The sequence below is a fragment of the Panthera tigris genome, chromosome B2 (assembly GCF_018350195.1).
Source record: "Panthera tigris isolate Pti1 chromosome B2, P.tigris_Pti1_mat1.1, whole genome shotgun sequence".
Taxonomy (NCBI): Eukaryota; Metazoa; Chordata; class Mammalia; order Carnivora; family Felidae; genus Panthera; species Panthera tigris.
The window spans coordinates 101,505,623-101,517,709 of record NC_056664.1 but is presented as its reverse complement, the minus strand read 5'-3'; the positions used below and the strand labels follow the sequence as shown (position 1 = coordinate 101,517,709).

Here is a 12,087-nt window from a genome sequence, read left to right as displayed (position 1 = left end):
TTCAATGGGTCCTTCCATCATTTGTCAAGGCCAGGAGCACCTAGTGATGGGGTAATAATAAGAGTAGTGGATGGATTCCAGCCCAATGGGTGTCAGTTAAGTGTTCTGACTCTAAAACCAGACTTTCTAGATTAGAATTCTGGCTCCACCATTTACCAGCTCGATGACCTTAAGTAAGTTATTTAACCAAGGTATTTGTGCCTCAGTTTCCTTGTGGATCTGATGAGAGCACCTCACTGTAACAGTAGGTAGGTAAATTTATATAAAGCACTGGAGAGCGCCTGGTACATAGTAAGCTGTCAGTGACTATTGGCTATTATTGTCATCAGTGCTACAGACACACAAATGATTTGCAATAAAAGATCCAGTGGGTGCTACTAGTCAGTTTTCCTATGAAAGCATGAATGAGTATGTCTACCAAAGTACCATGAGTCAGAATATAAACTCAAAAAGGTAAAGATGCCAAAAGACATTGTGAATTCTGGTAGCCTTCCTCCTAGGGAGCTATATTTACCTCCTTAGATAGTTGAGGATCGAGACTGCATTGTAAAATATTCCCTTCTAAAAACAAGCAGCAAAATATTTAATGATGCAACTTCTACTCTGTATGGTGAAAGATTAAAAAAAAAATTAAAGTCTGCAGATTTAGGGTAGAGAGTGTGGAAACGCACAATGAAGGAAACAATGCCAATGAGACTAATCTGTGCTGACTCCGAGAAAGACATTAGTGGCTTCAGGAATTATTCCTCTCATTACATTGAGGGTTTTTATTTTTATAAAAACAGAAACCAAAAATGCAGAAAAGAGCTCCAGCACTCAGATTAATACATGGAGCATTGCAGCGGTGAAAGAAACTATGCATGCCTTGTGTTTAGACATTTATTTCAGTCTTGAACTCTGCTTAGACCTCACTGTGGGCCTTCAGCAACTAGCATTTGGCAGAATTTTGTCTCAGGCAAGATTTTTCTTTTTCCTTTGCAAAAAGGAAGAAAGAGAAAAAAAAAAGATTCAATAGTCCTAATCTCTCAAATTTCCTTTCTTTCTAAAAAAGATTTCAAAAAAATAGAAAGGATCTTGCTATACTTTTGTGTGTCTCTAGAAGACATCGTATTATCTAGCCAGCATGATTTTCCATCTGGTTTTTTAAAACGAGGGTTTTATTTTAGTTTTTCACCATGCATGTTATAGGCAGCAAATGAAAGAGTTATACAATATGACTTATTCTACAGAAAAAAAACTAACCTGGAGATTCCACTTCTTCATATGACATCAATAAAAGTGCCCCCACATGCATGTGTATATAAATTTTGCAAGGCTTTTACACATGTGTTTCTCAAATGCCACTAGCTCATAGAGAATAACAAATCCCCTACTTTTCTAGAAACCAAATCAATAAGACATGGAATCGTCATCAGTCAAGAGCCAAGTACTTTGAAGTATTCATACATAGCAGCTGGAAGAAACATAACATTGCTACACTTAAACCTAAACACGTGTCCCGCATGATATTACTGCTAAATTGGATATATCAAGGTTCACAATTTCCTGGATGCAACTATACATACTTCTGCAATTTCTAGGGTGATAGAAAGTAAAAAAAGAAGGATGTATAACTGATGCTTTTGTGGGTTTTTTTTTTTTTGTGTGTGTAATTGATTTTCTAAAAGAACGTGACTTACTATGTATATTTTAAAAATAAGATGTATATTTTGAGTTGCTTTTCTGATAATGGAGATGAATTTTCCTCAGTACATGTGTCTCATGATGCTATGACTAATGGCACACGTTGGTGAGACAGCTGGTCAAGGTGAGAACTTGTATTCATGTAAAGGGAACATGGTCATATGACAATGAGCCTATGAAAAGTTCACACCATCCCCATGTTATGCCCAACCATATGAATAAATGTGAATGTAGAATAATTACACTTACTTGTGTCTTTCACGATCCTCTTTTGAGATGAGAAAAATCCAGAAAAGCCTAATTTTATACGCAGAAATTTTGCTTTGAAATAGTAACTACTAGAGCCAATAGGGAATGCTTAATGGGGTCAATTCATCCTTCTCTAGGAGGGCAAAGAGTCAAGAGAGTTAGTGGGGAAGACACTAAGGCGACTTCAGTTATCTATCTTCTTCCACTGAGCAGCGTTGAGGTCCCTTCCCATCCTGCTTTGTGTTAGAGACATACGGTTTCTTATGTCATTAGGGTACCTTTAAAAGACATTGGGCAATGCAGTGAGACCATAGCAACTGATGGTTCTTCTTCCTTAGATTTCTCTAGACATAAATCCTGAACATAAAACTTCCAAAAAAAAAAAGTAATCCCCCGTGAAACTGCTTCTTCAATTTACCTTCAGATCTCTTCTTCCCGCCCCTGTCCCATTTCTCACAAATAGTACATTGCTAGAACAGTCTCTTGTTACTAAAGGAAGGGATTGGGATATTATTCAAATGAATTAATATTCTTTGATAAATGAGAAAGAAAATCTCAGAGATTAACGAAGACCTCGGGGTCCACTTTCTCTTGTTTTGGAAATAAATTAATAAGGACAATTATCAAGGAGAATTATATAACCATATATTCTATTAAAACACAAGGCACCTGGTACAAATCCAACCAAAAACGTATCTTCTAAGTGAACAGCAAGCTTGGGGGCTGGAGGACCAAATCTAAGTCACTTTCCAAAGCACACAATCAGAGTCTCTTTATAATATATATATTTGTACAATGCTTTAACAATTATTGGGAGAGTAAAAGTTTTAACTGGTTAGGTGGCTACGTCCTTTATAAAACCACAAACAGATTGTTTTGCCTGAATGTCCAATTGACTGATTTCTCTCCTTTTTTATAACTCATGGTTTCATACACACATGCAAACAAACAAAAATACAGGCCACACAATCTGGCATAGTATTGATGTCCCTCTTGAATGTGAATTATTTTGGCAATTATTTTGTAACCTAATCACATTGATGTCTTAATCTAGAGGTTTTTGTTTGTTAGTTTGCTTTTAAACGCAGACATCGAATACCAGGTTTAGCCATTACCTATCCTTGAGTGAGACAAAATGCAAGTAGTCCTTCAAAACACGGTTCTGAGTATCTAAGTACAAGGAATATCCTTGTACTCCAAAGAAAAGTACGGTCAAAATATTGAATCTATTCTTTAGAAGGGCACTTGGGGTTTATGTTCTCTCCATCTTTTCCTCCCATGAAAGTCTCTGGTGCCTGATGCCTCATGCTGAGGACCAGTAGACAAAAGCCTGGTGGTAGATCAAAGTTGCAGTTCAAGCCCTGAAAGAGAATTTTTATTAAAATGGACAACAGATGTGAACAAAGAAAAGAAATAGATCAAAGATGTGAACTCCATTCGTGAGCTTATTTGCAAACACAAAGCATGTAGGTTTTTGTTATTTTTAACTTTCATCAATGCCACCTTTTGAGTAGAGAAGGAAATAGCACCAAAAAAAAAAATAAATAAATAAATAAAATAAAGAAGGGAGTAGGCAGTTATAGAATAGAAAGAGTTGCATCTTTGGAACGGAATGGGATTTAAAAGAAAGCAATTCCACACGCATTTTTGAGCACCTTATTTATATAGGCCCTGGTGGGGACGCTGAAGATACAGGCAAATACGATACACCATGATCTCCACTCTGGGAAGCACAGAGTAAAGAAAGAATTTGGAAAAATCCAAATGACCAAATTAATATAAGAGAAATAAAAGAATTTGACAGGATAGAGCATCAAATTAGCCATTATAAACGTTGATGCGAACCACTGATATCCTTTTCAAAATGCTTCAATCGTTTTTATAGTTAAAGAAGGATCTGAGCCATGGTTAGCTGTTACATAAGAATTTAAATAATCTGGAAACAACACCGGCAATTGTTGACTCTTGCGATTTACTCTACCCTTGTGCTGGAGAGTCTGAAGCGGCTCTGCAGAAGTAGTGGAGGCCACAGGCAGTGAATTTGGAGCATGTGATTTTCAGGACTTTGCTGGATTGCTGCCTATGGTTAGTCATTTCCTACAACTTTCAACTTCACCACACCTCTCATTTCTTACTGACCGATTAACATTCACACCACGACTCACTCACGACGCCTTTCATTTGCTATTTGGCATTCCTCACCCCAAGTAAATACTCACAAATTAGCACTGCTTAGGCCAGCTTTTATAGTTCTTTGGGTGTGATTTTAAGGTTTGGAGTGGTTATTGCATACTTGCTTATAAAGCTTTCATTTTTCTAAAGAAGTGTTAAGGTCAATGATAACTGTCAACCAAGTCTCAAACGGCCCTAGAGTAACAAAGAATGAGTAGGGTAACAATCCTTAATTGTTTTCTGACAGTTAGGAAGCAGATATCAAAAATTCAGGTGAGAAATTTTACCTGAGGTAGTGAGAGAACATGGGAAAAGTATCGGCTTTGCCCTGACATTCAAAACTTGATTTTTATTTTAAGAAACATCAACTAGATCAACTGTAAAAAATACTAACTACTTATTTAAGACCTTTAAAATGTTTTAAGGTCTATGGAACCATTGCGAAAGTCTCTTCTTTTTTTTTTTTATTTTTTTTTTAACGTTTATTTATTTTTGAGACAGAGAGAGACAGAGCATGAACGGGGGAGGGTCAGAGAGAGGGAGACACAGAATCTGAAACAGGCTCCAGGCTCTGCGCTGTCAGCACAGAGCCCGACGCGGGGCTCGAACTCATGGACCGCGAGATCATGACCTGAGCCGAAGTCGGCCGCTTAACCGACTGATCCACCCAGGCGCCCCCGAAAGTCTCTTTTTTGATAAGGACCTTTGTATAACCAAAAAGACTGCACTCAAACTTTCTTGGACAATGATCTGAAATGGTGGGGACACAGGCCAAAAGCTGTTCCAGATTCTAAATCAGAAAACAAATGAATGATTTTTAAATATTAAAGTAACATAAATTACAGCTAGCCTATTGTATGAGTCAATAAAGTTGTATTTTTGTGTGTTAATTTCTTTTTATGGTGGCATCAGTTTTATTTTTATTTTATTTTAATTAATTAATTTTTTATCACATCAGTTTTATTCAGTGAAGCACATTGCCTTAGGTTAAATCATTGTAAAGTTTGCTGCTAAAGATTTACTTGCCCAAAGTATAACCATAAAATGAAAGATAAATTTACTTTTGATTTCTCTTATTCTGAGTAGATAGATGAAGTAAAAGTGGAGATACCTAAACAAATGAAAGAAACTTTTTAAAAGCATGGCTCCTGTTTTAAATTTATTTATATAAAAAATGTAGGTTCAGGGGTGCCTGGGTGGCTCAGTCAGTGGAGTGTCCAACTTCGGCTCAGGTCATGATCTCACGGTTCATGAGTTCGAGCCCCGCATCCGGCTCTGTGCCGGCAGCTCAGAGCCTGGAGCCAGCTTCAGATTCTTGTGTCTCCCTCCCTTTCTCCCCCTCCCCTGCTCATGCTCTGTCTCTCTCTGTCTCGAAAATAAATAAAACATTAAAAAAAAAAAAGTAGGTTCCATTTTGAAATAATCAGTTTTTTGTTTTTTGTTTTTTTTTTTGATACAGCTTCCAGAAACACATTGTATTAAAAGGTATGTTTGCACCTTTAAGTGATGTAACTTCATGGGTAAACACATTAATTAACTGGGAAGGGTAACATCCAATTTCCTATCCTGATAAAATGGAAAAGGACACAAAGTAAAAGCAAATCAATAGCACCTCAGAGTGATCAAATTATTTGTACCGTGAGTGGGTGGATTCATGGACAAAGTGAATTTTAAAAGAAGAGTCAGAACACGAGAAGCAGTTATTTAAGGTCCATAGTATTATGGGCAGAAGTTAGAAGGGGAATTCAACCTAACAACGTAGTGATTTTGATTACTGACGATTATGAAGAAGGGAATGAAGGAGAGCATATTTAGATGAAAAATATATTTTAAAAAGGCCAATGTTTCTTTATCTGGTAACTTTCAACTTATACCTCCACACTATATTTTTAATTGTGTTTGTTTGTTTGTTTGTTTAATTATTTGAGTACAGTTGACATACAATGTTCCGTTAGTTTCAGGTGTGCAAAATAGTGATTTAACGCTCTATACCTCATGCGGTGCTCACCACAAGTACAGCTACCATTCGTCACTATACAACGCTATTTCAATACCATGACTATATTCCCCACCTTTCCATCTCTATGATTTATTCATTCCATAACTGGAAGCCTACATCCCCTTCACCCATTTTGCCCATCCCCTCCCCTTCCCCCCTGGTCAGCATCCTTCAGTTTGTTCTCTGTATTTATTTGTTTTTATTTATTTAAAATTTTTTAATGTTTCTTGATTTTTGAGAGACACACAGAGAGAGAGACAGAGTGTGAGCAGGGGAGGGACAGAGAGAGAGAGAGGGAGACACAGAATCCGAAGCAGGCTCCAGGCTCTGAGCTGTCAGCACAGAGCCCGAAGCGGGGCTTTAACTCACGAACCGTGAGATCATGACCTGAGCCAAAGTTGGACGCTTAACCAATTGAGCCACCCAGGTGCCCCTGTATTTACTTGTTTGTTTTTTTTTTTTTTAATTTTTTTTTTTCAACGTTTTTTGTTTATTTTTGGGACAGAGAGAGACATAGCATGAACGGGGGAGGGGCAGAGAGAGAGGGAGACACAGAATCGGAAACAGGCTCCAGGCTCCCAGCCATCAGCCCAGAGCCTGACGCGGGGCTTGAACTCACGGATCGCGAGATCGTGACCTGGCTGAAGTCGGACGCTTAACCGATTGAGCCACCCAGGTGCCCCCTGTATTTACTTGTTTTTAAATGCTGTCTGCCTACACGAAATAAAATTGTCTAAAGTCACAGATTACACTTCTGTTCGTTCCATCCTCTTGGCCTGATGAATACAGCAATAGATCAGAGAAGGACCTAGTTTGAAGGAGAGATGTAGCATTCTGGAATAACACCTGAATGGATGATCAATTTTTGAGAAATTAAGGACTCATGATCATAGTTACAAAGGAGACTTTCGAGTGACAGGAATAACAGGAACATCTAAAGACCATAAGAAAAAGCTGATACAAAATGGCTGAGTGTTCCACAGTAGACTGGATGTTAAGAAAATGGGGTGGTTTTGTGCCTGACTCCCATATGTTCAGAAATGAAACAACGCACACATAAGGAAACAAATTGCTGTATCTCTCAGGGGACATCATGGGTCCAATTCCCGGGTTCTTAAAGGGGACTTTCTTCCCCTGCAGTTCCATAGTGTGTCATGACCTATCTTGTAATTGACCCTTAGGAAGCACCAAAGTATTCATTGTACCCTCACGCCTCCTACCCCTTTCTCCAGCACGTACTTGTGCCAAGCTATTCCTTAAGATATCCTCTCTCCATGGAAAAAATTCCCATAGTTTAGTGCTACTCATTCATCTTTTAATATACATAGTTCAGGGATTATCTCCTCTAGGAAGACTTCCCTGATTCTCTATCTGAATGTAGTTGCACCTCTGGATACTCTAAGGAAAATCCGATGCAATTACGTATATAAAAATACTATCTATTTCCTTGCTTTACTCCTTAAGGAGACTTTTAGCATCTCTAGTCTAGGAACGTGCTTTAACCACCCCCACCTGATAGCAGGGCACAGTGCTCAGTATATCCCTGATGAAATAAACCCAACAAAACTGAGAGCCAGACTAGATCAGTGCTGGTCAAATGTGGTTCCAGCTTGCAAATGGTATAGCCGATGCTCGGCAATGAGACTGAGAGTAAGCCTTTAGGAACTTTTCCTGCAATATGTATTGTCGTGATAGTCAAGCTCCTGACTTGTCTTAATGAACAGGGTGCAGACCAGTTAGACCACTGTCAAACTTAACACGGGGAGCCACATGTGGCATGAGGTACGTAATAATCGTGGACAGTAAGAATGCATCACAACAAGAGATATTTTCAGATTAGTGAACTGTAACCCAGAAATGTATACGTGAGAAAAAAACATAAGCATTTGTTTATTCTTATAACTTGTACTTTTCGGGGCGCCTGGGTGGCTCAGTCGGTTGAGTGTCCGACTTCGGCTCAGGTCATGATCTCGCGGTCTGTGAGTTCGAGCCCTGCGTCGGGCTCTGTGCTGACAGCTCAGAGCCTGGAGCTGCTTCGGATTCTGTGTCTCCCTCTCTCTCTGCCCCTCCCCTGCTCATGCTCTGTCTCTCTCTGTCTCAAAAATAAATAAACATTAAAAAAAATAAAAAAAAAATAACTTGTACTTTTCCATCATTATCCTTTAATAAAATCAAATTTATATTTAATATTATTAGTTACACAACAGACATAAAATACATTATTTATTTGTATTTCTAACTAACATGTGGTAAAATAAGGTTCATTGAATTATTTTTGGTTAATAGCTATGGGTATAAAAGTAAACAAAATGCTGGTGATGGTGACAAAGATTCAAAAAAAAAAAAAAAAAAAAGGAAGAAGAAAGGGGTTTGTCCTGCTTGTACTTGGGATTATGATCCTTCTTAGACCAAGTTCTACTCTGTAGCAATAATTGATGGTGGTGTGTGAAAATCACAGTTGGTTATTAACTAAGAGGTAATGGCTAATGAAGTGAAAGCACCATTAAAAGTTGAGTCATTTACACACAAATCACAAAGCACAGGTTTTTAAAAAAAGATGCTAATGGTAAGACTATTAACTTCAAAAGCCAACAGAAGCAGATGTTTCATATTTTACATATAAATATTAGTAATTTTCAGGCTTTTTGTAAAGTAGCACTTTGGGCTGAGAAGAATAAGAAATCATCCAATTGCTGAAGCACTAGTAAAAAGCTGGATCAAAGAAATTTTGCTAGGAACACTGGAAAGTCTGCAGAGGAGAAGTAAGATTACGCATCAGTTTCCAGTGACGTTATAGTTTGATGTTTTCAGGAGCTGGTTGGTTCTACCGAACACCCATGCAAAGAAGAAACAAAACTAGCAGGATATTTTTTTACGTCACTTGACTTGACAAATGCACATATATTACTGACATAGCAGTTCTGTTCATATATGTGTAAAGTGAACATGATGATGCATTGGAAGAATTATCTTTTTGACCTAGCTGACAGTGAATTCTAGCTCTGAACTCTATAAAAGAAAACTATAAGCATTACCCTATCAACAGATTTGGCTTGGGGTTTGACTCCTGTGCAGGAGCATGGTCTGATGGTATGTGATGTGGTCTGATGCCAGCTGCGACACAGGAATGTTCTGGAGTACTTCTCTAGGTTGAGGAGTTTGGGTTAGAAACTATTAAAATAAAAAGACAGCAACACTAAGCAGTGCCCCTAGCTATGTGGTAAAAATTATGAATTAAGTAGTGCCTGCTGCATTAAATTAGAGATTATTCTCTTTATTATGAGATAACATGGAAACTGATTATCAACTACCATTATTACATGCTGAGGCAAGAGGGTGACAATTTCTGTCAAGAAGATTTAAGGTATACTGGGGCGCCTGGGTGGCTCAGTCGGTTAAGCGTCCGACTTCAGCTCAGGTCACGATCTCGCGGTCTGCGAGTTCAAGCCCCGCGTCGGGCTCTGGGCTGATGGCTCAGAGCCTGGAGCCTGCTTCCGATTCTGTGTCTCCCTCTCTCTCTCTGCCCCTCCCCCGTTCATGCTGTGTCTCTCTCTGTCTCAAAAATAAATAAACGTTAAAAAAAAAAAATTAAAAAAAAAATAAAAAAAAAAAAAAGAAGATTTAAGGTATGAAATACGTTCTTTGCACATTGGCAGAATAAGCAGCTTGGTCTCAACTGTTTAAAGATGGAAATTGGTCAGCTGGACTTTGCTGTCTTTCTAATATATTTGTTTTTGTTTTTTGAATGATCTTAATAATTGTATGCATGTGACAATCAAGTATGCAACCTGTTTGCCAAGGGCAGATGAAATTGAGAGGCAAAAATAAAAGTTAGAAGCTTGAAAGACTGTTCTTATATATTGCATAGTGAAACAATTTTCAATAAAGTGGGTGACACTCTTGATATTGTACATCTGTGACGTTACTACCAAACACCTTATAATTTGATAGAATGTTATTTTGTCTGTGTTTACAATAGAAAAAAAATCATATTTGTGGGGGTTTGTATGCCTTTGGACCTTTTATTTCATCATTCAAGTAATTTGTTTTTATTGTGTTTTACAATACTATAGGTTGTAAAGAAATCACTGATAAAAACAGTTCATTCTGCACAGAGTTTGAGAAAACTGCTCTAGATCTGTCCTTCTCAAAGTTTAACGTGCATATGAATCATCTCGGGATCTTGTTAAAATCTAGATTCTGATTCATCAGATCTAGGACAGGGCCCGAGATTGTGTATTTCTAACAGCTCCCGAGTGATGCTAACGTTGCCTGTCTGGGGACTCGAGTTTGAATAGCAAGTCTACAGTTACCAGCTCCTGTCTTCCTTTAGATAGCGTTTTTAGTAATTAAAGTCACTACACTCTTATTTTATGGGAGAACGGTTTTCAATTGCTGATAAATCATTTAAAGAGCACATAGAAGGGCGTCTGTGTGGCTGAGTTGGTTAAGCGACCAGCTCTTGATTTCAGCTCAGGTCACGATCTCACGGTTCGTGGGATCCAGCCCTGTGTCCAGCTCAGCGCGGACAGCATGGAGTCTGCTTAGGATTCTCTCTCTCCCACTCTGCCCCTCCCCCATTCATACTCTCGCATGCTCTCTCTCTCTCTCTCCCTCTCTCTCAAAAATAAATACATAAACTTAGAGTGCATAGAAGCACCCAGGGACCTCACAAGGACAAGGCGATCTCCCTGCAATGACAAATGTGCCTAGTGGACAGGATTTGCTGCAACTACACGCAGCTGTGCTTTCTGATGAGTTCTGATGAGTGGATGTTGGTCAGAGTGGTGAGTAATCTCAGCGATTGCTTTGAGAAAAAGGAGGCCAGAGTCACTTTGCAATTTGTCAGCAATAGTTCTCTGGGCACTTAAGTCATGATGTTTTTAAGTGAAGATACGTGGCTTTTTAATAGACCATTATCCCTGATTTTTTGATGTGGTTCAAGTCCATGGGTTAAGAGTCCCTCCACACTGCATTTCCACTGAAGGCAAACTGGGTCATATTTTTCTGTAGATTCATTGGTTTTAAAATTATAAATATCAGTATAAAATGTGGGAATTTAAGGCCCTGTTTTTTGATGTGTTGCTTCTGTTTTGGGGGGCTAATGTGTGACAAAAGCCAGAAACATAATTTGTTCTTTATGACAGTAATTCCATCTTGTAAGTATGGATGAGACTCTGACGTTGAACTAACATAAATATGTCTCTTCAGTTCTAGATAGTTTGCAGGCCATTCGATGTCTATATTAAGTATTTTCAGTTAAATATAAAAATATAGCCAGGAACCTTTGAGGTGAAACGAAATGAAAGCAGAAGTCTACAAAATCTGCAAACTGATCATTTAAAGACTAGTGTCTACTGATTGCAAACACAGTATAAGCAGAGCTATGTGAGTAGATTATGGCTTTGTATATAACCAAAAAAATGAATGCAAATATTAAAGTTATCCCAACAAAGCATCATTCTGATTCTGCCAAAGAAATACACTTACTTCCTCAGTGTCACGCCAATTTCTGTGTGTTACCTTGTTCTTTAAAACATGTCATTACCATGCCACCTTCATACTGATTTCCAGTAGTGTTTCTTTGAGAAAGAAAATTGAGATGGCAAACTCAAGATAAATATTATACACATACAGGAAAACACTCATCATTAAAAAAAAAATTTAATCTCATTTAGACTATTTGAAGAAAAAATATTGACATCGTGAAGTAAAAGGTTTTCTTTTGACTCATCTTTCCCAAAGAGCTTTCTTCACATTGGTATATATGGTGAAGCTAAACTTAAATGCACCTATGAATGAATTATGGTACATTACAGTAATTACCAACTCTCAAAGCAAATTTAAGAATAAATGATGGCATGAAAATTCATTTAAGTATGCAGAAGTATTGAAAAAAAGCTTACTTGATTTATAGAAATTATATTCTGTCATTTGAAGAGGACTTTTAAAATAGTAATGATAATGATAAAGAGATTCTAGTA

The 12,087-nt window shown here is 37.9% G+C and overlaps 1 long non-coding RNA gene across 2 annotated transcripts in view; it reads left to right on the top strand.

The window, feature by feature from the left end:
- The window catches only part of LOC102953084, a 79,122-nt gene that overhangs the window by 38,916 nt on the left and 28,119 nt on the right, over positions 1–12,087 (top strand). The window contains exon 4 of one of the 2 annotated variants that reach the window (XR_006217823.1): positions 1,382–4,580. The exons of the other annotated variant lie outside the window; for it this stretch is intronic. This is a non-coding gene — a long non-coding RNA (uncharacterized LOC102953084). Of the gene's footprint in view, positions 1–1,381; positions 4,581–12,087 lie in introns of those variants that run through there. 2 annotated transcript variants of the gene reach the window in all.